The 24,448-nt window shown below is 38.2% G+C and overlaps 2 non-coding genes across 2 annotated transcripts; both read right to left on the bottom strand.

Moving 5' to 3' along the window:
- Nucleotides 1–3,808: 3,808 nt before the first annotated feature.
- TRNAM-CAU (transfer RNA methionine (anticodon CAU)) lies at nucleotides 3,809–3,880 on the bottom strand. The gene has a single exon. It is a non-coding gene; the product is annotated as a tRNA-Met (tRNA).
- A 9,600-nt stretch (nucleotides 3,881–13,480) lies between these two features.
- On the bottom strand, nucleotides 13,481–13,552 carry TRNAM-CAU (transfer RNA methionine (anticodon CAU)). The gene has a single exon. It is a non-coding gene; the product is annotated as a tRNA-Met (tRNA).
- Between the last annotated feature and the right edge of the window lie 10,896 nt (nucleotides 13,553–24,448).

Below are 24,448 nucleotides of genomic sequence, written 5' to 3'. Positions count from 1 at the left end.
TTCGATAAGTTGATATGTTGCCTCTATTTTTACATGCTAATAAAAAATCCACTCGTTGCCTGTATGTGCTTTGGAAAATGTGGGTATCGATTCCACTACTTCTCACATGCAAAACAGGTGCTCTACCACTTGAGCTAATCCTACAGAGGCTTACTTTGGGTGTTTTTCGCGAAATAGGCCATAGCAATTTTTGCAAAATATCTATGCAAAGCCAGAGCAAACTTGACCGATAAATCTGCGATAACTAAAACCGAGCGAAGAATGATGAAAAAGACTTGTTAGCAGTGGATGGTTTCGATTCATCGAACTCTGGGCTTTGAGCCCAGCACGTTTCCAATGCACCACTCTGCTTTTCTGGAACGGCATATTATCGACGTCTATGTAACTGAGAAGCATCAGAAAATACATTGAAAAATATTCTTTATTGTTTGCATCAATCGAGAGTTAAGAAATTCATTTGTAATCTTTTCATTGACATTGTGAACATATTGATTTTTATAAACATTCGATAAGTTGATATGTTGCCTCTATTTTTACATGCTAATAAAAAATCCACTCGTTGCCTATATGTGCTTTGGAAAATGTGGGTATCGATTCCACTACTCACATGCAAAACACGTGCTGTCCTACTTGAGCTAATCCTACAGAGGCTTAGTTTGGGTGTTTATCGCGAAATAGGCCATAGCACTTTTTGCAAAATATCTATGCAAAGCCACAACAAACTTAGCCGATAAATCTGCGATAACTAAAACCGAGCTAAGAATGATGAAAAATACTTCTTAGCAGTGGATGGTTTCGATGCATCGAACCCTGGGCTTTGAGCCCCTCACGCTTCCGATGCACCACTCTGCTTTCATGGGAAAGGGCACTTTCGACGACTATGTAACTGATAAGCAGCGGAAAAGGTATTGAAAAACATTATTGTTTGTTTGGGTCCATAGAGGGTTAAGAAATTCAATTGTAATATTTTGATTGACCTTGAGATTGACCTTGTGATTATGTTGATTTTTTTAAACATTCGATAGTTTGATATGTTGCATCGATTTTTAGATGCTAATAAAAAATGCACAAGTTGCCCATATGTGTTTAGGAGAATGTGGGTATCGATCCCACTACCGCGCATGCTACACGCACGCTTTACCACTTGATTTAATCCCATGCCAAGTTATTTTGGGTGTTTTTTTCGTGACATATGCCATAGCACTTTTTGCAAAATATCTATGCAAAGCCACAACAAACTTAGCCGATAAATCTGCGATAACTAAAACCGAGCTAAGATTGATTAAAAAGACTTGTTAGCAGAGGATGGTTTCGATCCATCGACCTCTGGGTTATGGGCCCAGCACGCTTCCGCTGCGCCACTCTGCTTTTATGGAAAGGCAGATTATCGACGTCTATGTAAATGAGAAGCATCAGAAAATTCATTGAAAAATATTCTTTATTGTTTGCATCAATCGAGAGTTAAGAAATTCATTTGCAATCTTTTGATTGACATTGTGAATATATTGATTTTTTATAAACATTCGATAAGTTGATATGTTGCCTCTATTTTTACATGCTAATAAAAAATCCACTCGTTGCCTGTATGTGCTTTGGAAAATGTGGGTATCGATTCCACTACTTCTCACATGCAAAACAGGTGCTCTACCACTTGAGCTAATCCTACAGAGGCTTACTTTGGGTGTTTTTCGCGAAATAGGCCATAGCAATTTTTGCAAAATATCTATGCAAAGCCAGAGCAAACTTGACCGATAAATCTGCGATAACTAAAACCGAGCGAAGAATGATGAAAAAGACTTGTTAGCAGTGGATGGTTTCGATTCATCGAACTCTGGGCTTTGAGCCCAGCACGTTTCCAATGCACCACTCTGCTTTCATGGGAAAGGGCACTTTCGACGACTATGTAACTGATAAGCAGCGGAAAAGGTATTGAAAAACATTATTGTTTGTTTGGGTCCATAGAGGGTTAAGAAATTCAATTGTAATATTTTGATTGACCTTGAGATTGACCTTGTGATTATATTGAATTTTTTAAAGCATTCGATAGTTTGATATGTTGCATCGATTTTTAGATGCTAATAAAAAATGCACAAGTTGCCCATATGTGTTTAGGAGAATGTGGGTATCGATCCCACTACCGCGCATGCTACACGCACGCTTTACCACTTGATTTAATCCCATGCCAAGTTATTTTGGGTGTTTTTTTCGTGACATATGCCATAGCACTTTTTGCAAAATATCTATGCAAAGCCACAACAAACTTAGCCGATAAATCTGCGATAACTAAAACCGAGCTAAGATTGATGAAAAAGACTTGTTAGCAGAGGATGGTTTCGATCCATCGACCTCTGGGTTATGGGCCCAGCACGCTTCCGCTGCGCCACTCTGCTTTTATAGAAAAGAGTATTATCGACGTCTATGTAACTGAGAAGCATCAGAAAATACATTGAAAAATATTCTTTATTGTTTGCATCAATCGAGAGTTAAGAAATTCATTTGTAATCTTTTGATTGACATTGTGAACATATTGATTTTTATAAACATTCGATAAGTGGATATGTTGCCTCTATATTTACATGCTAATGAAAAATCCACTCGTTGCCTGAATGTCCTTTGAAAAATGTGGGTATCGATTCCACTACTTCTCACATGCAAAACACGTGCTCTACCACTTGAGCTAATCCTACAGAGGCTTAGTTTGGGTGTTTATCGCGAAATAGGCCATAGCACTTTTTGCAAAATATCTATGCAAGCCACAACAAACTTAGCCGATAAATCTTCGATAACTAAAACCGAGCTAGGATTGATTAAAAAAACTTGTTAGCAGAGGATGGTTTCGATCCATCGACCTCTGGGTTATGGGCCCAGCACGCTTCCGCTGCGCCACTCTGCTTTTATGGCAAGGCATATTATCGACGTCTATGTAACTGAGAAGCAACAGAAAATACATTGAAAAATATTCTTTATTGTTTGCATCAATCGAGAGTTAAGAAATTCATTTGTAATCTTTTGATTGACATTGTGAATATATTGATTTTTTTATAAACATTCGATAAGTTGATATGTTGCCTCTATTTTTACATGCTAATAAAAAATCCACTCGTTGCCTATATGTGCTTTGGAAAATGTGGGTATCGATTCCACTACTCACATGCAAAACACGTGCTGTCCTACTTGAGCTAATCCTACAGAGGCTTAGTTTGGGTGTTTATCGCGAAATAGGCCATAGCACTTTTTGCAAAATATCTATGCAAAGCCACAACAAACTTAGCCGATAAATCTGCGATAACAAAAACCGAACTAAGAATGATGAAAAATACTTGTTAGCAGTGGATGGTTTCGATGCATCGAACCCTGGGCTTTGAGCCCAGCACGCTTCCGATGCACCACTCTGCTTTCATGGGAAAGGGCACTTACGACGACTATGTGATGATGTTTGTTTGGATCCATAGAGGGTTAAGAAATTCAATTGTAATATTTTGATTGACCTTGAGATTGACCTTGTGATTATATTGATTTTTTTAAGCATTCGATAGTTTGATATGTTGCATCGATTTTTAGATGCTAATAAAAAATGCACAAGTTGCCCATATGTGTTTAGGAGAATGTGGGTATCGATCCCACTACCGCGCATGCTACACGCACTCTTTACCACTTGATTTAATCCCATGCCAAGTTATTTTGGGTGTTTTTTTTCGTGACATATGCCATAGCACTTTTTGCAAAATATCTATGCAAAGCCACAACAAACTTAGCCGATAAATCTGCGATAACTAAAACCGAGCTAAGATTGATGAAAAAGACTTGTTAGCAGAGGATGGTTTCGATCCATCGACCTCTGGGTTATGGGCCCAGCACGCTTCCACTGCGCCACTCTGCTTTTATGGAAAGGCAGATTATCGACGTCTATATAACTGAGAAGCATCAGAAAATACATTGAAAAATATTCTTTATTGTTTGCATCAATCGAGAGTTAAGAAATTCATTTGCAATCGTTTGATTGACATTGTGAATATATTGATTTTTTATAAACATTCGATAAGTTGATATGTTGCCTCTATTTTTACATGCTAATAAAAAATCCACTCGTTGCCTGTATGTGCTTTGGAAAATGTGGGTATCGATTCCACTACTTCTCACATGCAAAACAGGTGCTCTACCACTTGAGCTAATCCTACAGAGGCTTACTTTGGGTGTTTTTCGCGAAATAGGCCATAGCAATTTTTGCAAAATATCTATGCAAAGCCAGAGCAAACTTGGCCGATAAATCTGCGATAACTAAAACCGAGCGAAGAATGATGAAAAAGACTTGTTAGCAGTGGATGGTTTCGATTCGTCGAACTCTGGGCTTTGAGCCCAGCACGTTTCCGATGCACCACTCTGCTTTCATGGGAAAGGGCACTTTCGACGACTATGTAACTGATAAGCAGCGGAAAAGGTATTGAAAAACATTATTGTTTGTTTGGGTCCATAGAGGGTTAAGAAATTCAATTGTAATATTTTGATTGACCTTGAGATTGACCTTGTGATTATATTGAATTTTTTTAAGCATTCGATAGTTTGATATGTTGCATCGATTTTTAGATGCTAATAAAAAATGCAAAAGTTGCCCATATGTGGTTAGGAGAATGTGGGTATCGATCCCACTACCGCGCATGCTACACGCACGCTTTACCACTTGATTTAATCCCATGCCAAGTTATTTTGGGTGTTTTTTTCGTGACATATGCCATTGCACTTTTTGCAAAATATCTATGCAAAGCCACAACAAACTTAGCCGATAAATCTGCGATAACTAAAACCGAGCTAAGATTAATGAAAAAGACTTGTTAGCAGAGGATGGTTTCGATCCATCGACCTCTGGGTTATGGGCCCAGCACGCTTCCGCTGCGCCACTCTGCTTTTATAGAAAGGCAGATTATCGACGTCTATGTAACTGAGAAGCATCAGAAAATACATTGAAAAATATTCTTTATTGTTTGCATCAATCGAGAGTTAAGAAATTCATTTGTAATCTTTTGATTGACATTGTGAACATATTGATTTTTTATAAACATTCGATAAGTTGATATGTTGCCTCTATTTTTACATGCTAATAAAAAATCCACTCGTTGCCTGTATGTGCTTTGGAAAATGTGGGTATCGATTCCACTACTTCTCACATGCAAAACAGGTGCTCTACCACTTGAGCTAATCCTACAGAGGCTTACTTTGGGTGTTTTTCGCGAAATAGGCCATAGCAATTTTTGCTAAATATCTATGCAAAGCCAGAGCAAACTTGGCCGATAAATCTGCGATAACAAAAACCGAGCTAAGAATGATGAAAAATACTTGTTAGCAGTGGATGGTTTCGATGCATCGAACCCTGGGCTTTGAGCCCAGCACGCTTCCGATGCACCACTCTGCTTTCATGGGAAAGGGCACTTTCGACGACTATGTAACTGATAAGCAGCGGAAAAGGTATTGAAAAACATTATTGTTTGTTTTTTGGGTCCATAGAGGGTTAAGAAATTCAATTGTAATATTTTGATTGACCTTGAGATTGACCTTGTGATTATATTGAATTTTTTAAAGCATTCGATAGTTTGATATGTTGCATCGATTTTTAGATGCTAATAAAAAATGCACAAGTTGCCCATATGTGTTTAGGAGAATGTGGGTATCGATCCCACTACCGCGCATGCTACACGCACGCTTTACCACTTGATTTAATCCCATGCCAAGTTATTTTGGGTGTTTTTTTCGTGACATATGCCATAGCACTTTTTGCAAAATATCTATGCAAAGCCACAACAAACTTAGCCGATAAATCTGCGATAACTAAAACCGAGCTAAGATTGATGAAAAAGACTTGTTAGCAGAGGATGGTTTCAATCCATCGACCTCTGGGTTATGGGCCCAGCACGCTTCCGCTGCGCCACTCTGCTTTTATAGAAAAGAGTATTATCGACGTCTATGTAACTGAGAAGCATCAGAAAATACATTGAAAAATATTCTTTATTGTTTGCATCAATCGAGAGTTAAGAAATTCATTTGTAATCTTTTGATTGACATTGTGAACATATTGATTTTTATAAACATTCGATAAGTGGATATGTTGCCTCTATATTTACATGCTAATGAAAAATCCACTCGTTGCCTGAATGTCCTTTGGAAAATGTGGGTATCGATTCCACTACTTCTCACATGCAAAACACGTGCTCTACCACTTGAGCTAATCCTACAGAGGCTTAGTTTGGGTGTTTATCGCGAAATAGGCCATAGCACTTTTTGCAAAATATCTATGCAAGCCACAACAAACTTAGCCGATAAATCTTCGATAACTAAAACCGAGCTAGGATTGATTAAAAAAACTTGTTAGCAGAGGATGGTTTCGATCCATCGACCTCTGGGTTATGGGCCCAGCACGCTTCCGCTGCGCCACTCTGCTTTTATGGCAAGGCATATTATCGACGTCTATGTAACTGAGAAGCAACAGAAAATACATTGAAAAATATTCTTTATTGTTTGCATCAATCGAGAGTTAAGAAATTCATTTGTAATCTTTTGATTGACATTGTGAATATATTGATTTTTTTATAAACATTCGATAAGTTGATATGTTGCCTCTATTTTTACATGCTAATAAAAAATCCACTCGTTGCCTATATGTGCTTTGGAAAATGTGGGTATCGATTCCACTACTCACATGCAAAACACGTGCTGTCCTACTTGAGCTAATCCTACAGAGGCTTAGTTTGGGTGTTTATCGCGAAATAGGCCATAGCACTTTTTGCAAAATATCTATGCAAAGCCACAACAAACTTAGCCGATAAATCTGCGATAACAAAAACCGAACTAAGAATGATGAAAAATACTTGTTAGCAGTGGATGGTTTCGATGCATCGAACCCTGGGCTTTGAGCCCAGCACGCTTCCGATGCACCACTCTGCTTTCATGGGAAAGGGCACTTACGACGACTATGTGATGATGTTTGTTTGGATCCATAGAGGGTTAAGAAATTCAATTGTAATATTTTGATTGACCTTGAGATTGACCTTGTGATTATATTGATTTTTTTAAGCATTCGATAGTTTGATATGTTGCATCGATTTTTAGATGCTAATAAAAAATGCACAAGTTGCCCATATGTGTTTAGGAGAATGTGGGTATCGATCCCACTACCGCGCATGCTACACGCACTCTTTACCACTTGATTTAATCCCATGCCAAGTTATTTTGGGTGGTTTTTTTCGTGACATATGCCATAGCACTTTTTGCAAAATATCTATGCAAAGCCACAACAAACTTAGCCGATAAATCTGCGATAACTAAAACCGAGCTAAGATTGATGAAAAAGACTAGTTAGCAGAGGATGGTTTCGATCCATCGACCTCTGGGTTATGGGCCCAGCACGCTTCCGCTGCGCCACTCTGCTTTTATGGAAAGGCGTATTATCGACGTCTATGTAACTGAGAAGCATCAGAAAATACATTGAAAATTTTTTTTTACTGTTTGCATCAATCGAGGGTTTTAGAAATTCAGTTGGAATCTTTTGATTGACATTGTGAATACATTGATTTTTTTTTTTAACATTCGATAAGTTGATATGTTGCCTCTATTTTTACGTGCTAATAAAAAATCCACTCGTTGCCTATATGTTCTTTGGAAAATGTGGGTATCGATTCCATTACTTCTCACATGCAAAATGCGTGCTCTACCACTTGAGTTAATCCTACAGAGGCTTAGTTTGAGTGTTTATCGCGAAATAGGCCATAGCACTTTTTGCAAAATATCTATGCAAAGCCAGAACAAACTTAGCCGATAATTCTGCGATAACTAAAACCGAGCTAAGAATGATGAAAAGACTTGTTAACAGAGGATGGTTTCGATGCATCGAACTCTGGGTTTTGGCCCAGCACACTTCCGATGCACCACTCTGCTTTCATGGGAAAGGGCATTATCGACGACTATGTAACTGATAAGCAGCGGAAAAGGTATTGAAAAACATTATTGTTTGTTTGGGTCCATAGAGGGTTAAGAAATTCAATTGTAAAATTTTGATTGACCTTGAGATTGACCTTGTGATTATATTGATTTTTTTTAAACATTCGATAGTTTGATATGTTGCATCGATTTTTAGGTGCTAATAAAAAAATGCACAAGTTGCCCATATGTGTTTAGGAGCATGTGGGCATCGATCCCACTACCGCGCACATGCTACACGCACGCTTTACCACTTGATCTAATCCCATGCCAAGTTAAGTTGGGTGTTTTTTTTTCGTGACATATGCCATAGCACTTTTTGCAAAATATCTATGCAAAGCCACAACAAACTTAGCCGATAAATCTGCCATAACTAAAACCGAGCTAAGAGTGATGAAAAAGACTTGTTAGCAGAGGAAGGTTTCGATCCATCCACCTCTGGGTTATGGGCCCAGCACGCTTCCGCTGCGCCACTCTGCTTTTATGGAATGGCGTATTATCGACGTCTATGTAACTGAGAAGCATCAGAAAATACATTGAAAAATATTTTTTTATTGTTTGCATCAATCGCGGGTTTTAGAAATTCATTTGTAATCTTTTGATTGACATTGTGAATACATTGATTTTTTTTAAACATTCGATAAGTTGATATGTTGCCTCTATTTTTACGTGCTAATAAAAAATCCACTCGTTGCCTATATGTGCTTTGGAAAATGTGGGTATCGATTCCACTACTTCTCACATGCAAAGCGCGTGCACTACCACTTGAGTTAATCCTACAGAGGCTTAGTTTGAGTGTTTATCGCGAAATAGGCCATAGCACTTTTTGCAAAATATCTATGCAAAGCCAGAACAAACTTAGCCGATAATTCTGCGATAACTAAAACCGAGCTAAGAATGATGAAAAAGACTGGTTAGCAGAGGATGGTTTCGATGCATCGATCTCTGGGTTTTGGGCCCAGCACATTTCCGATGCACCACTCTGCTTTTATGGAAAGGCGTATTATCGACGTCTATGTAACTGAGAAGCATCAGAAAATACATTGAAAAATATTTTTTATTGTTTGCATCAATCGAGGGTTTTAGAAATTCATTTGTAATCTTTTGATTGACATTGTGAATACATTGCTTTTTTTAAACATTCGATAAGTTGATATGTTGCCTCTATTTTTACGTGCTAATAAAAAAATCCACTCGTTGCCTATATGTGCTTTGGAAAATGTGGGTATCGATTCCACTACTTCTCACATGCAAAACGCGTGCTCTACCACTTGAGTTAATCCTACAGAGGCTTAGTTTGAGTGTTTATCGCGAAATAGGCCATAGCACTTTTTGCAAAATATCTATGCAAAGCCAGAACAAACTTAGCCGATAATTCTGCGATAACTAAAACCGAGCTAAGAATGATGAAAAGACTTGTTAGCAGAGGATGGTTTCGATGCATCGAACTCTGGGTTGTGGCCCAGCACACTTCCGATGCACCACTCTGCTTTCATGGGAAAGGGCATTTTCGACGACTATGTAACTGATAAGCAGCGGAAAAGGTATTGAAAAACATTATTGTTTGTTTGCATCCATAGAGGGTTAAGAAATTCAATTGTAATATTTTGATTGACCTTGAGATTGAGCTTGTGATTATATTGATTTTTTTAAACATTCGATAGTTTGATATGTTGCATCGATTTTTAGATGCTAATAAAAGATGCACAAGTTGCCCATATGTGTTTAGGAGCATGTGGGTATCGATCCCACTACCGCGCACATGCTACACGCACGCTTTACCACTTGATCTAATCCCATGCCAAGTTAAGTTGGGTGTTTTTTTTTCGTGACATATGCCATAGCACTTTTTGCAAAATATCTATGCAAAGCCACAACAAACTTAGCCGATAAATCTGCCATAACTAAAACCGAGCTAAGAGTGATGAAAAAGACTTGTTAGCAGAGGAAGGTTTCGATCCATCGACCTCTGGGTTATGGGCCCAGCACGCTTCCGCTGCGCCACTCTGCTTTTATGGAAAGGCGTATTATCGACGTCTATGTAACTGAGAAGCATCAGAAAATACATTGAAAAATATTTTTTTATTGTTTGCATCAATCGAGGGTTTTAAAAATTCATTTGTAATCTTTTGATTGACATTGTGAATACATTGATTTTTTTTAAACATTCGATAAGTTGATATGTTGCCTCTATTTTACGTGCTAATAAAAAATCCACTCGTTGCCTATATGTGCTTTGGAAAATGTGGGTATCGATTCCACTACTCACATGCAAAACACGTGCTGTCCTACTTGAGCTAATCCTACAGAGGCTTAGTTTGGGTGTTTATCGCGAAATAGGCCATAGCACTTTTGCAAAATATCTATGCAAAGCCACAACAAACTTAGCCGATAAATCTGCGATAACTAAAACCGAGCTAAGAATGATGAAAAATACGTGTTAGCAGTGGATGGTTTCAATGCATCGAACCCTGGGCTGTGAGCCCAGCACGTTTCCGATGCACCACTCTGCTTTCATGGGAAAGGGCACTTTCGACGACTATGTAACTGATAAGCAGCGGAAAAGGTATTGAAAAACATTATTGTTTGTTTGCATCCATAGAGGGTTAAGAAATTCAATTGTAAAATTTTGATTGACCTTGAGATTGACCTTGTGATTATATTGATTTTTTTTTAAACATTCGATAGTTTGATATGTTGCATCGATTTTTAGGTGCTAATAAAAAAATGCACAAGTTGCCCATATGTGTTTAGGAGCATGTGGGCATCGATCCCACTACCGCGCACATGCTACACGCACGCTTTACCACTTGATCTAATCCCATGCCAAGTTAAGTTGGGTGTTTTTTTTTCGTGACATATGCCATAGCACTTTTTGCAAAATATCTATGCAAAGCCACAACAAACTTAGCCGATAAATCTGCCATAACTAAAACCGAGGTAAGAGTGATGAAAAAGACTTGTTAGCAGAGGAAGGTTTCGATCCATCCACCTCTGGGTTATGGGCCCAGCACGCTTCCGCTGCGCCACTCTGCTTTTATGGAAAGGCGTATTATCGACGTCTATGTAACTGAGAAGCATCAGAAAATACATTGAAAAATATTTTTTTATTGTTTGCATCAATCGCGGGTTTTAGAAATTCATTTGTAATCTTTTGATTGACATTGTGAATACATTGATTTTTTTTAAACATTCGATAAGTTGATATGTTGCCTCTATTTTTACGTGCTAATAAAAAATCCACTCGTTGCCTATATGTGCTTTGGAAAATGTGGGTATCGATTCCACTACTTCTCACATGCAAAGCGCGTGCACTACCACTTGAGTTAATCCTACAGAGGCTTAGTTTGAGTGTTTATCGCGAAATAGGCCATAGCACTTTTTGCAAAATATCTATGCAAAGCCAGAACAAACTTAGCCGATAATTCTGCGATAACTAAAACCGAGCTAAGAATGATGAAAAAGACTGGTTAGCAGAGGATGGTTTCGATGCATCGATCTCTGGGTTTTGGGCCCAGCACATTTCCGATGCACCACTCTGCTTTTATGGAAAGGCGTATTATCGACGTCTATGTAACTGAGAAGCATCAGAAAATACATTGAAAAATATTTTTTATTGTTTGCATCAATCGAGGGTTTTAGAAATTCATTTGTAATCTTTTGATTGACATTGTGAATACATTGCTTTTTTTAAACATTCGATAAGTTGATATGTTGCCTCTATTTTTACGTGCTAATAAAAAAATCCACTCGTTGCCTATATGTGCTTTGGAAAATGTGGGTATCGATTCCACTACTTCTCACATGCAAAACGCGTGCTCTACCACTTGAGTTAATCCTACAGAGGCTTAGTTTGAGTGTTTATCGCGAAATAGGCCATAGCACTTTTTGCAAAATATCTATGCAAAGCCAGAACAAACTTAGCCGATAATTCTGCGATAACTAAAACCGAGCTAAGAATGATGAAAAGACTTGTTAGCAGAGGATGGTTTCGATGCATCGAACTCTGGGTTGTGGCCCAGCACACTTCCGATGCACCACTCTGCTTTCATGGGAAAGGGCATTTTCGACGACTATGTAACTGATAAGCAGCGGAAAAGGTATTGAAAAACATTATTGTTTGTTTGCATCCATAGAGGGTTAAGAAATTCAATTGTAATATTTTGATTGACCTTGAGATTGAGCTTGTGATTATATTGATTTTTTTAAACATTCGATAGTTTGATATGTTGCATCGATTTTTAGATGCTAATAAAAGATGCACAAGTTGCCCATATGTGTTTAGGAGCATGTGGGTATCGATCCCACTACCGCGCACATGCTACACGCACGCTTTACCACTTGATCTAATCCCATGCCAAGTTAAGTTGGGTGTTTTTTTTTCGTGACATATGCCATAGCACTTTTTGCAAAATATCTATGCAAAGCCACAACAAACTTAGCCGATAAATCTGCCATAACTAAAACCGAGCTAAGAGTGATGAAAAAGACTTGTTAGCAGAGGAAGGTTTCGATCCATCGACCTCTGGGTTATGGGCCCAGCACGCTTCCGCTGCGCCACTCTGCTTTTATGGAAAGGCGTATTATCGACGTCTATGTAACTGAGAAGCATCAGAAAATACATTGAAAAATATTTTTTTATTGTTTGCATCAATCGAGGGTTTTAAAAATTCATTTGTAATCTTTTGATTGACATTGTGAATACATTGATTTTTTTTAAACATTCGATAAGTTGATATGTTGCCTCTATTTTACGTGCTAATAAAAAATCCACTCGTTGCCTATATGTGCTTTGGAAAATGTGGGTATCGATTCCACTACTCACATGCAAAACACGTGCTGTCCTACTTGAGCTAATCCTACAGAGGCTTAGTTTGGGTGTTTATCGCGAAATAGGCCATAGCACTTTTGCAAAATATCTATGCAAAGCCACAACAAACTTAGCCGATAAATCTGCGATAACTAAAACCGAGCTAAGAATGATGAAAAATACGTGTTAGCAGTGGATGGTTTCAATGCATCGAACCCTGGGCTGTGAGCCCAGCACGTTTCCGATGCACCACTCTGCTTTCATGGGAAAGGGCACTTTCGACGACTATGTAACTGATAAGCAGCGGAAAAGGTATTGAAAAACATTATTGTTTGTTTGGATCCATAGAGGGTTAAGAAATTCAATTGTAATATTTTGATTGACCTTGAGATTGACCTTGTGATTATATTGAATTTTTTTAAGCATTCGATAGTTTGATATGTTGCATCGATTTTTAGATGCTAATAAAAAATGCACAAGTTGCCCATATGTGTTTAGGAGAATGTGGGTATCGATCCCACTACCGCGCATGCTACACGCACTCTTTACCACTTGATTTAATCCCATGCCAAGTTATTTTGGGTGGTTTTTTTCGTGACATATGCCATAGCACTTTTTGCAAAATATCTATGCAAAGCCACAACAAACTTAGCCGATAAATCTGCGATAACTAAAACCGAGCTAAGATTGATGAAAAAGACTAGTTAGCAGAGGATGGTTTCGATCCATCGACCTCTGGGTTATGGGCCCAGCACGCTTCCGCTGCGCCACTCTGCTTTTATGGAAAGGCGTATTATCGACGTCTATGTAACTGAGAAGCATCAGAAAATACATTGAAAATTTTTTTTTACTGTTTGCATCAATCGAGGGTTTTAGAAATTCAGTTGGAATCTTTTGATTGACATTGTGAATACATTGATTTTTTTTTTAACATTCGATAAGTTGATATGTTGCCTCTATTTTTACGTGCTAATAAAAAATCCACTCGTTGCCTATATGTTCTTTGGAAAATGTGGGTATCGATTCCATTACTTCTCACATGCAAAATGCGTGCTCTACCACTTGAGTTAATCCTACAGAGGCTTTGTTTGAGTGTTTATCGCGAAATAGGCCATAGCACTTTTTGCAAAATATCTATGCAAAGCCAGAACAAACTTAGCCGATAATTCTGCGATAACTAAAACCGAGCTAAGAATGATGAAAAGACTTGTTTACAGAGGATGGTTTCGATGCATCGAACTCTGGGTTTTGGCCCAGCACACTTCCGATGCACCACTCTGCTTTCATGGGAAAGGGCATTATCGACGACTATGTAACTGATAAGCAGCGGAAAAGGTATTGAAAAACATTATTGTTTGTTTGCATCCATAGAGGGTTAAGAAATTCAATTGTAAAATTTTGATTGACCTTGAGATTGACCTTGTGATTATATTGATTTTTTTTAAACATTCGATAGTTTGATATGTTGCATCGATTTTTAGGTGCTAATAAAAAAATGCACAAGTTGCCCATATGTGTTTAGGAGCATGTGGGCATCGATCCCACTACCGCGCACATGCTACACGCACGCTTTACCACTTGATCTAATCCCATGCCAAGTTAAGTTGGGTGTTTTTTTTTCGTGACATATGCCATAGCACTTTTTGCAAAATATCTATGCAAAGCCACAACAAACTTAGCCGATAAATCTGCCATAACTAAAACCGAGCTAAGAGTGATGAAAAAGACTTGTTAGCAGAGGAAGGTTTCGATCCATCCACCTCTGGGTTATGGGCCCAGCACGCTTCCGCTGCGCCACTCTGCTTTTATGGAAAGGCGTATTATCGACGTCTATGTAACTGAGAAGCATCAGAAAATACATTGAAAAATATTTTTTTATTGTTTGCATCAATCGCGGGTTTTAGAAATTCATTTGTAATCTTTTGATTGACATTGTGAATACATTGATTTTTTTTAAACATTCGATAAGTTGATATGTTGCCTCTATTTTTACGTGCTAATAAAAAATCCACTCGTTGCCTATATGTGCTTTGGAAAATGTGGGTATCGATTCCACTACTTCTCACATGCAAAGCGCGTGCACTACCACTTGAGTTAATCCTACAGAGGCTTAGTTTGAGTGTTTATCGCGAAATAGGCCATAGCACTTTTTGCAAAATATCTATGCAAAGCCAGAACAAACTTAGCCGATAATTCTGCGATAACTAAAACCGAGCTAAGAATGATGAAAAAGACTGGTTAGCAGAGGATGGTTTCGATGCATCGATCTCTGGGTTTTGGGCCCAGCACATTTCCGATGCACCACTCTGCTTTTATGGAAAGGCGTATTATCGACGTCTATGTAACTGAGAAGCATCAGAAAATACATTGAAAAATATTTTTTATTGTTTGCATCAATCGAGGATTTTAGAAATTCATTTGTAATCTTTTGATTGACATTGTGAATACATTGCTTTTTTTAAACATTCGATAAGTTGATATGTTGCCTCTATTTTTACGTGCTAATAAAAAAATCCACTCGTTGCCTATATGTGCTTTGGAAAATGTGGGTATCGATTCCACTACTTCTCACATGCAAAACGCGTGCTCTACCACTTGAGTTAATCCTACAGAGGCTTAGTTTGAGTGTTTATCGCGAAATAGGCCATAGCACTTTTTGCAAAATATCTATGCAAAGCCAGAACAAACTTAGCCGATAATTCTGCGATAACTAAACCGAGCTAAGAATGATGAAAAGACTTGTTAGCAGAGGATGGTTTCGATGCATCGAACTCTGGGTTGTGGCCCAGCACACTTCCGATGCACCACTCTGCTTTCATGGGAAAGGGCATTTTCGACGACTATGTAACTGATAAGCAGCGGAAAAGGTATTGAAAAACATTATTGTTTGTTTGCATCCATAGAGGGTTAAGAAATTCAATTGTAATATTTTGATTGACCTTGAGATTGAGCTTGTGATTATATTGATTTTTTTAAACATTCGATAGTTTGATATGTTGCATCGATTTTTAGATGCTAATAAAAGATGCACAAGTTGCCCATATGTGTTTAGGAGCATGTGGGTATCGATCCCACTACCGCGCACATGCTACACGCACGCTTTACCACTTGATCTAATCCCATGCCAAGTTAAGTTGGGTGTTTTTTTTCGTGACATATGCCATAGCACTTTTTGCAAAATATCTATGCAAAGCCACAACAAACTTAGCCGATAAATCTGCCATAACTAAAACCGAGCTAAGAGTGATGAAAAAGACTTGTTAGCAGAGGAAGGTTTCGATCCATCGACCTCTGGGTTATGGGCCCAGCACGCTTCCGCTGCGCCACTCTGCTTTTATGGAAAGGCGTATTATCGACGTCTATGTAACTGAGAAGCATCAGAAAATACATTGAAAAATATTTTTTTATTGTTTGCATCAATCGAGGGTTTTAAAAATTCATTTGTAATCTTTTGATTGACATTGTGAATACATTGATTTTTTTTAAACATTCGATAAGTTGATATGTTGCCTCTATTTTACGTGCTAATAAAAAATCCACTCGTTGCTTATATGTGCTTTGGAAAATGTGGGTATCGATTCCACTACTTCTCACATGCAAAACGCGTGTTCTACCACTTGAGTTAATCCTACAGAGGCTTAGTTTGAGTGTTTATCGCGAAATAGGCCATAGCACTTTTTGCAAAATATCTATGCAAAGCCAGAACAAACTTAGCCGATAATTCTGCGATAACTAAAACCGAGCTAAGAATGATGAAAAAGACTGGTTAGCAGAAGATGGTTTCGATGCATCGAACTCTGGGTCTTGGGCGCAGCACACTTCCGATGCACCACTCTGCTTTCATGGCCAAGGGCATTTTCGACGACTATGTAACTGATAAGCAGCGGAAAAGGTATTGAAAAACATTATTGTTTGTTTGCATCCATAGAGGGTTAAGCAATTCAATTGTAATATTTTGATTGACCTTGAGATTGACCTTGTGATTATATTGATTTTTTTAAACATTCGATAGTTTGATATGTTGCATCGATTTTTAGATGCTAATAAAAAATGCACAAGTTGCCCATATGTGTTTAGGAGCATGTGGGTATCGATCCCACTACCACGCACATGCTACACGCACGCTTTACTACTTGATCTAATCCCATGCCAAGTTAGTTTGGGTGGTTTTTTTCGTGACATATGCCATAGCACTTTTTGCAAAATATCTATGCAAAGCCACAACAAACTTAGCCGATAAATCTGCGATAACTAAAACCGAGCTAAGAGTGATGAAAAAGACTTGTTCGCAGAGGAAGGTTTCGATCCATCGACCTCTGGGTTATGTGCCCAGCACGCTTCCGCTGCGCCACTCTGCTTTTATGGAAAGGCGTATTATCGACGTCTATATAACTGAGAAGCATCAGAAAATACATTGAAAAATATTTTTTTATTGTTTGCATCAATCGAGGGTTTTAGAAATTCATTTGTAATCTTATGATTGACATTGTGAATACATTGATTTTTTTTAAACATTCGATAAGTTGATATGTTGCCTCTATTTTACGTGCTAATAAAAAATCCACTCGTTGCCTATATGTGCTTTGGAAAATGTGGGTATCGATTCCACTACTTCTCACATGCAAAACGCGTGCTCTACCACTTGAGTTAATCCTACAGAGGCTTAGTTTGAGTGTTTATCGCGAAATAGGCCATAGCACTTTTTGCAAAATATCTATGCAAAGCCAGAACAAACTTAGCCGATAATTCTGCGATAACTAAAACCGAGCTAAGAATGATGAAAAAAACTGGTTAGCAGAAGATGGTTTCGATGCATCGAACTCTGGCTCTTGGGCGCAGCACACTTCCGATGCGCCACTCTGCTTTCATGGCCAAGGGCATTTTCGACGACTATGTAACTGATAAGCAGCGGAAAAGGTATTGAAAAACATTATTGTTTGTTTGCATCCATAGAGGGTTAAGCAATTCAATTGTAATATTTTGATTGACCTTGAGATTGACCTTGTGATTATATTGATTTTTTTAAACATTCGATAGTTTGATATGTTGCATCGATTTTTAGATGCTAATAAAAAATGCACAAGTTGCCCATATGTGTTTAGGAGCATGTGGGTATCGATCCCACTACCACGCACATGCTACACGCACGCTTTACTACTTGATCTAATCCCATGCCAAGTTAGTTTGGGTGGTTTTTTTCGTGACATATGCCATAGCACTTTTTGCAAAATATCTATGCAAAGCCACAACAAACTTAGCCGATAAATCTGCGATAACTAAAACCGAGCTAAGAGTGATGAAAAAGACTTGTTCGCAGAGGAAGGTTTCAATCCATCGACCTCTGGGTTATGTGCCCAGCACGCTTCCGCTGCGCCACTCTGCTTTTATGGAAAGGCGTATTATCGACGTCTATATAACTGAGAAGCATCAGAAAATACATTGAAAAATATTTTTTTATTGTTTGCATCAATCGAGGGTTTTAGAAATTCATTTGTAATCTTATGATTGACATTGTGAATACATTGATTTTTTTTAAACATTCGATAAGTTGATATGTTGCCTCTATTTTACGTGCTAATAAAAAATCCACTCGTTGCCTATATGTGCTTTGGAAAATGTGGGTATCGATTCCACTACTTCTCACATGCAAAACGCGTGCACTACCACTTGAGTTAATCCTACAGAGGCTTAGTTTGAGTGTTTATCGCGAAATAGGCCATAGCACTTTTTGCAAAATATCTATGCAAAGCCAGAACAAACTTAGCCGATAATTCTGCGATAACTAAAACCGAGCTAAGAATGATGAAAAAGACTGGTTAGCAGAGGATGGTTTCGATGCATCGATCTCTGGGTTTTGGGCCCAGCACATTTCCGATGCACCACTCTGCTTTTATGGAAAGGCGTATTATCGACGTCTATGTAACTGAGAAGCATCAGAAAATACATTGAAAAATATTTTTTATTGTTTGCATCAATCGAGGGTTTTAGAAATTCATTTGTAATCTTTTGATTGACATTGTGAATACATTGCTTTTTTTAAACATTCGATAAGTTGATATGTTGCCTCTATTTTTACGTGCTAATAAAAAAATCCACTCGTTGCCTATATGTGCTTTGGAAAATATGGGTATCGATTCCACTACTTCTCACATGCAAAACGCGTGCTCTACCACTTGAGTTAATCCTACAGAGGCTTAGTTTGAGTGTTTATCGCGAAATAGGCCATAGCACTTTTTGCAAAATATCTATGCAAAGCCACAACAAACTTAGCCGATAAATCTGCCATAACTAAAACCGAGCTAAGAGTGATGAAAAAGACTTGTTAGCAGAGGATGGTTTCGATCCATCGACCTCTGGGTTATGGGCCCAGCACGCTTCCGCTGCGCCACTCTGCTTTTATGGAAAGGCATATTATCGACGTCTATGTAACTGAGAAGCATCAGAAAATACATTGAAAAATATTTTTTATTGTTTGCATCAATCGAGGGTTTTAGAAATTCATTTGTAATCTTTTGATTGACATTGTGAATACATTGCTTTTTTTAAACATTCGATAAGTTGATATGTTGCCTCTATTTTCACGTGCTAATAAAAAAATCCACTCGTTGCCTATATGTGCTTTGGAAAATGTGGGTATCGATTCCACTACTTCTCACATGCAAAACGCGTGCTCTACCACTTGAGTTAATCCTACAGAGGCTTAGTTTGAGTGTTTATCGCGAAATAGGCCATAGCACTTTTTGCAAAATATCTATGCAAAGCCAGAACAAACTTAGCCGATAATTCTGCGATAACTAAAACCGAGCTAAGAATGATGAAAAAGACTGGTTAGCAGAAGATGGTTTCGATGCATCAAACTCTGGGTTTTGGGCGCAGCACACTTCCGATGCACCACTCTGCTTTCATGGCCAAGGGCATTTTCGACGACTATGTAACTGATAAGCAGCGGAAAAGGTATTGAAAAACATTATTGTTTGTTTGCATCCATAGAGGGTTAAGAAATTCAATTGTAATATTTTGATTGACCTTGAGATTGACCTTGTGATTATATTGATTTTTTTAAACATTCGATAGTTTGATATGTTGCATCGATTTTTAGATGCTAATAAAAGATGCACACGTTGCCCATTTGTGTTTAGGAGCATGTGGGTATCGATCCCACTACCGCGCACATGCTACACGCATGCTTTACCACTTGATCTAATCCGATGCCAAGTTACGTTGGGTGTTTTTTTTCGTGACATATGCCATAGCACTTTTTGCAAAACATCTATGCAAGGCCACAACAAACTTAGCCGATAAATCTGCGATAACTAAAACCGAGCTAAGAGTGATGAAAAAGACTTGTTAGCAGAGGATGGTTTCGATCCATCGACCTCTGGGTTATGGGCCCAGCACGCTTCCGCTGCGCCACTCTGCTTTTATGGAAAGGCAGATTATCGACGTCTATGTAACTGAGAAGCATCAGAAAATACATTGAAAAATATTTTTTATTGTTTGCATCAATCGAGGGTTTTAGAAATTAATTTGTAATCTTTTGATTGACATTGTGAATACATTGATTTTTTTTCAACATTCGATAAGTTGATATGTTGCCTCTATTTTTACGTGCTAATAAAAAATCCACTCGTTGCCTATATGTGCTTTGGAAAATGTGGGTATCGATTCCACTACTTCTCACGTGCAAAACGCGTGCTCTACCACTTGAGGTAATCCTACAGAGGCTTAGTTTGAGTGTTTATCGCGAAATAGGCCATAGCACTTTTTGCAAAATATCTATGTAAAGCCAGAACAAACTTAGCCGATAATTCTGCGATAACTAAAACCGAGCTAAGAATGATGAAAAGACTTGTTAGCAGAGGATGGTTTCGATGCATCGATCTCTGGGTTTTGGGCCCAGCACACTTCCGATGCACCACTCTGCTTTCATGGGAAAGGGCATTTTCGACGACTATGTAACTGATAAGCAGGGGAAAAGGTATTGAAAAACATTATTTTTTGTTTGCATCCATAGAGGGATAAGAAATTCAATTGTAATATTTTGATTGACCTTGAGATTGACCTTGTGATTATATTGACTTTTTTAAACATTCGATAGTTTGATATGTTGCATCGATTTTTAGATGCTAATAAAAGATGCACAAGTTGCCCATTTGTGTTTAGGAGCATGTGGGTATCGATCCCACTACCGCGCACATGCTACACGCACGCTTTACCACTTGATCTAATCCCATGCCAAGTTATGTTGGGTGTTTTTTTTCGTGACATATGCCATAGCACTTTTTGCAAAATATCTATGCAAAGCCACAACAAACTTAGCCGATAAATCTGCCATAACTAAAACCGAGCTAAGAGTGATGAAAAAGACTTGTTAGCAGAGGATGGTTTCGATCCATCGACCTCTGGGTTATGGGCCCAGCACGCTTCCGCTGCACCACTCTGCTTTTATGGAAAGGCATATTATCGACGTCTATGTAACTGAGAAGCATCAGAAAATACATTGAAAAATATTTTTTATTGTTTGCATCAATCGAGGGTTTTAGAAATTAATTTGTAATCTTTTGATTGACATTGTGAATACATTGCTTTTTTAAAACATTCGATAAGTTGATATGTTGCCTCTATTTTCACGTGCTAATAAAAAAATCCACTCGTTGCCTATATGTGCTTTGGAAAATGTGGGTATCGATTCCACTACTTCTCACATGCAAAACAGGTGCTCTACCACTTGAGCTAATCCTACAGAGGCTTAGTTTGAGTGTTTATCGCGAAATAGGCCATAGCACTTTTTGCAAAATATCTATGCAAAGCCAGAACAAACTTAGCCGATAATTCTGCGATAACTAAAACCGAGCTAAGAATGATGAAAAAGACTGGTTAGCAGAAGATGGTTTCGATGCATCAAACTCTGGGTTTTGGGCGCAGCACACTTCCGATGCACCACTCTGCTTTCATGGCCAAGGGCATTTTCGACGACTATGTAACTGATAAGCAGCGGAAAAGGTATTGAAATACATTATTGTTTGTTTGCATCCATAGAGGGTTAAGAAATTCAATTGTAATATTTTGATTGACCTTGAGATTGACCTTGTGATTATATTGATTTTTTTTAAGCATTCGATAGTTTGATATGTTGCATCGATTTTTAGATGCTAATAAAAAATGCACAAGTTGCTCATATGTGTTTAGGAGAATGTGGGTATCGATCCCACTACCGCGCATGATACACGCACGCATTACCACTTGATTTAATCCCATGCCAAGTTATTTTGGGTGTTTTTTTTTCGTGACATATGCCATAGCACTTTTTGTAAAATATCCATGCAAAGCCACAACAAACTTAGCCGATAAATCTGCGATAACTAAAACCGAGCTAAGAGTGATGAAAAAGACTTGTTAGCAGAGGATGGTTTCGATCCATCAACCTCTGGGTTATGGGCCCAGCACACTTCCGCTGCGCCACTCTGCTTTTATGGAAAGGCGTATTATCGACGTCTATGTAACTGAGAAGCATCAGAAAATACATTGAAAAATATTTTTTATTGTTTGCATCAATCGAGGGTTTTAGAAATTCATTTGTAATCTTTTGATTGACATTGTGAATACATTGCTTTTTTTAAACATTCGATAAGTTGATATGTTGCCTCTATTTTTACGTGCTAATAAAAAAATCCACTCGTTGCCTATATGTGCTTTGGAAAATATGGGTATCGATTCCACTACTTCTCACATGCAAAACGCGTGCTCTACCACTTGAGTTAATCCTACAGAGGCTTAGTTTGAGTGTTTATCGCGAAATAGGCCATAGCACTTTTTGCAAAATATCTATGCAAAGCCACAACAAACTTAGCCGATAAATCACCCATAACTAAAACCGAGCTAAGAGTGATGAAAAAGACTTGTTAGCAGAGGATGGTTTCGATCCATCGACCTCTGGGTTATGGGCCCAACACGCTTCCGCTGCGCCACTCTGCTTTTATGGAAAGGCATATTATCGACGTCTATGTAACTGAGAAGCATCAGAAAATACATTGAAAAATATTTTTTATTGTTTGCATCAATCGAGGGTTTTAGAAATTCATTTGTAATCTTTTGATTGACATTGTGAATACATTGCTTTTTTTAAACATTCGATAAGTTGATATGTTGCCTCTATTTTCACGTGCTAATAAAAAAATCCACTCGTTGCCTATATGTGCTTTGGAAAATGTGGGTATCGATTCCACTACTTCTCACATGCAAAACGCGTGCTCTACCACTTGAGTTAATCCTACAGAGGCTTAGTTTGAGTGTTTATCGCGAAATAGGCCATAGCACTTTTTGCAAAATATCTATGCAAAGCCAGAACAAACTTAGCCGATAATTCTGCGATAACTAAAACCGAGCTAAGAATGATGAAAAAGACTGGTTAGCAGAAGATGGTTTCGATGCATCAAACTCTGGGTTTTGGGCGCAGCACACTTCCGATGCACCACTCTGCTTTCATGGCCAAGGGCATTTTCGACGACTATGTAACTGATAAGCAGGGGAAAAGGTATTGAAAAACATTTTTTTTTGTTTGCATCCATAGAGGGTTAAGAAATTCAGTTGTAATATTTTGATTGACCTTGAGATTGACCTTGTGATTATATTGATTTTTTTAAACATTCGATAGTTTGATATGTTGCATCGATTTTTAGATGCTAATAAAAATGCACAAGTTGCCCATATGTGTTTAGGAGCATGTGGGTATCGATCCCACTACCGCGCACATGCTACACGCACGCTTTACCACTTGATCTAATCCCATGCCAAGTTATGTTGGGTGTTTTTTTTTCGTGACATATGCCATAGCACTTTTTGCAAAATATCTATGCAAAGCCACAACAAACTTAGCCGATAAATCTGCCATAACTAAAACCGAGCTAAGAGTGATGAAAAAGACTTGTTAGCAGAGGATGGTTTCGATCCATCGACCTCTGGGTTATGGGCCCAGCACGCTTCCGCTGCGCCACTCTGCTTTTATGGAAAGGCGTATTATCGACGTCTATGTAACTGAGAAGCATCAGAAAATACATTGAAAAATATTTTTTATTGTTTGCATCAATCGAGGGTTCTAGAAATTCATTTGTAATCTTTTGATTGACATTGTGAATACATTGCTTTTTTTAAACATTCGATAAGTTGATATGTTGCCTCTATTTTTACGTGCTAATAAAAAAATCCACTCGTTGCCTATATGTGCTTTGGAAAATATGGGTATCGATTCCACTACTTCTCACATGCAAAACGCGTGCTCTACCACTTGAGTTAATCCTACAGAGGCTTAGTTTGAGTGTTTATCGCGAAATAGGCCATAGCACTTTTTGCAAAATATCTATGCAAAGCCACAACAAACTTAGCCGATAAATCTGCCATAACTAAAACCGAGCTAAGAGTGATGAATAAGACTTGTTAGCAGAGGATGGTTTCGATCCATCGACCTCTGGGTTATGGGCCCAGCACGCTTCCGCTGCGCCACTCTGCTTTTATGGAAAGGCATATTATCGACGTCTATGTAACTGAGAAGCATCAGAAAATACATTGAAAAATATTTTTTATTGTTTGCATCAATCGAGGGTTTTAGAAATTCATTTGTAATCTTTTGATTGACATTGTGAATACATTGCTTTTTTTAAACATTCGATAAGTTGA

This window comes from Petromyzon marinus, chromosome 24 (genome assembly GCF_048934315.1).
Source record: "Petromyzon marinus isolate PM22_M1 ecotype Great Lakes invasive population chromosome 24, UKy_Petmar_22M1.pri1.0, whole genome shotgun sequence".
Lineage (NCBI taxonomy): Eukaryota > Metazoa > Chordata > Hyperoartia > Petromyzontiformes > Petromyzontidae > Petromyzon > Petromyzon marinus.
Note: the sequence above shows the minus strand (reverse complement) of the source record. Positions and strands in the feature narration are given on the sequence as shown.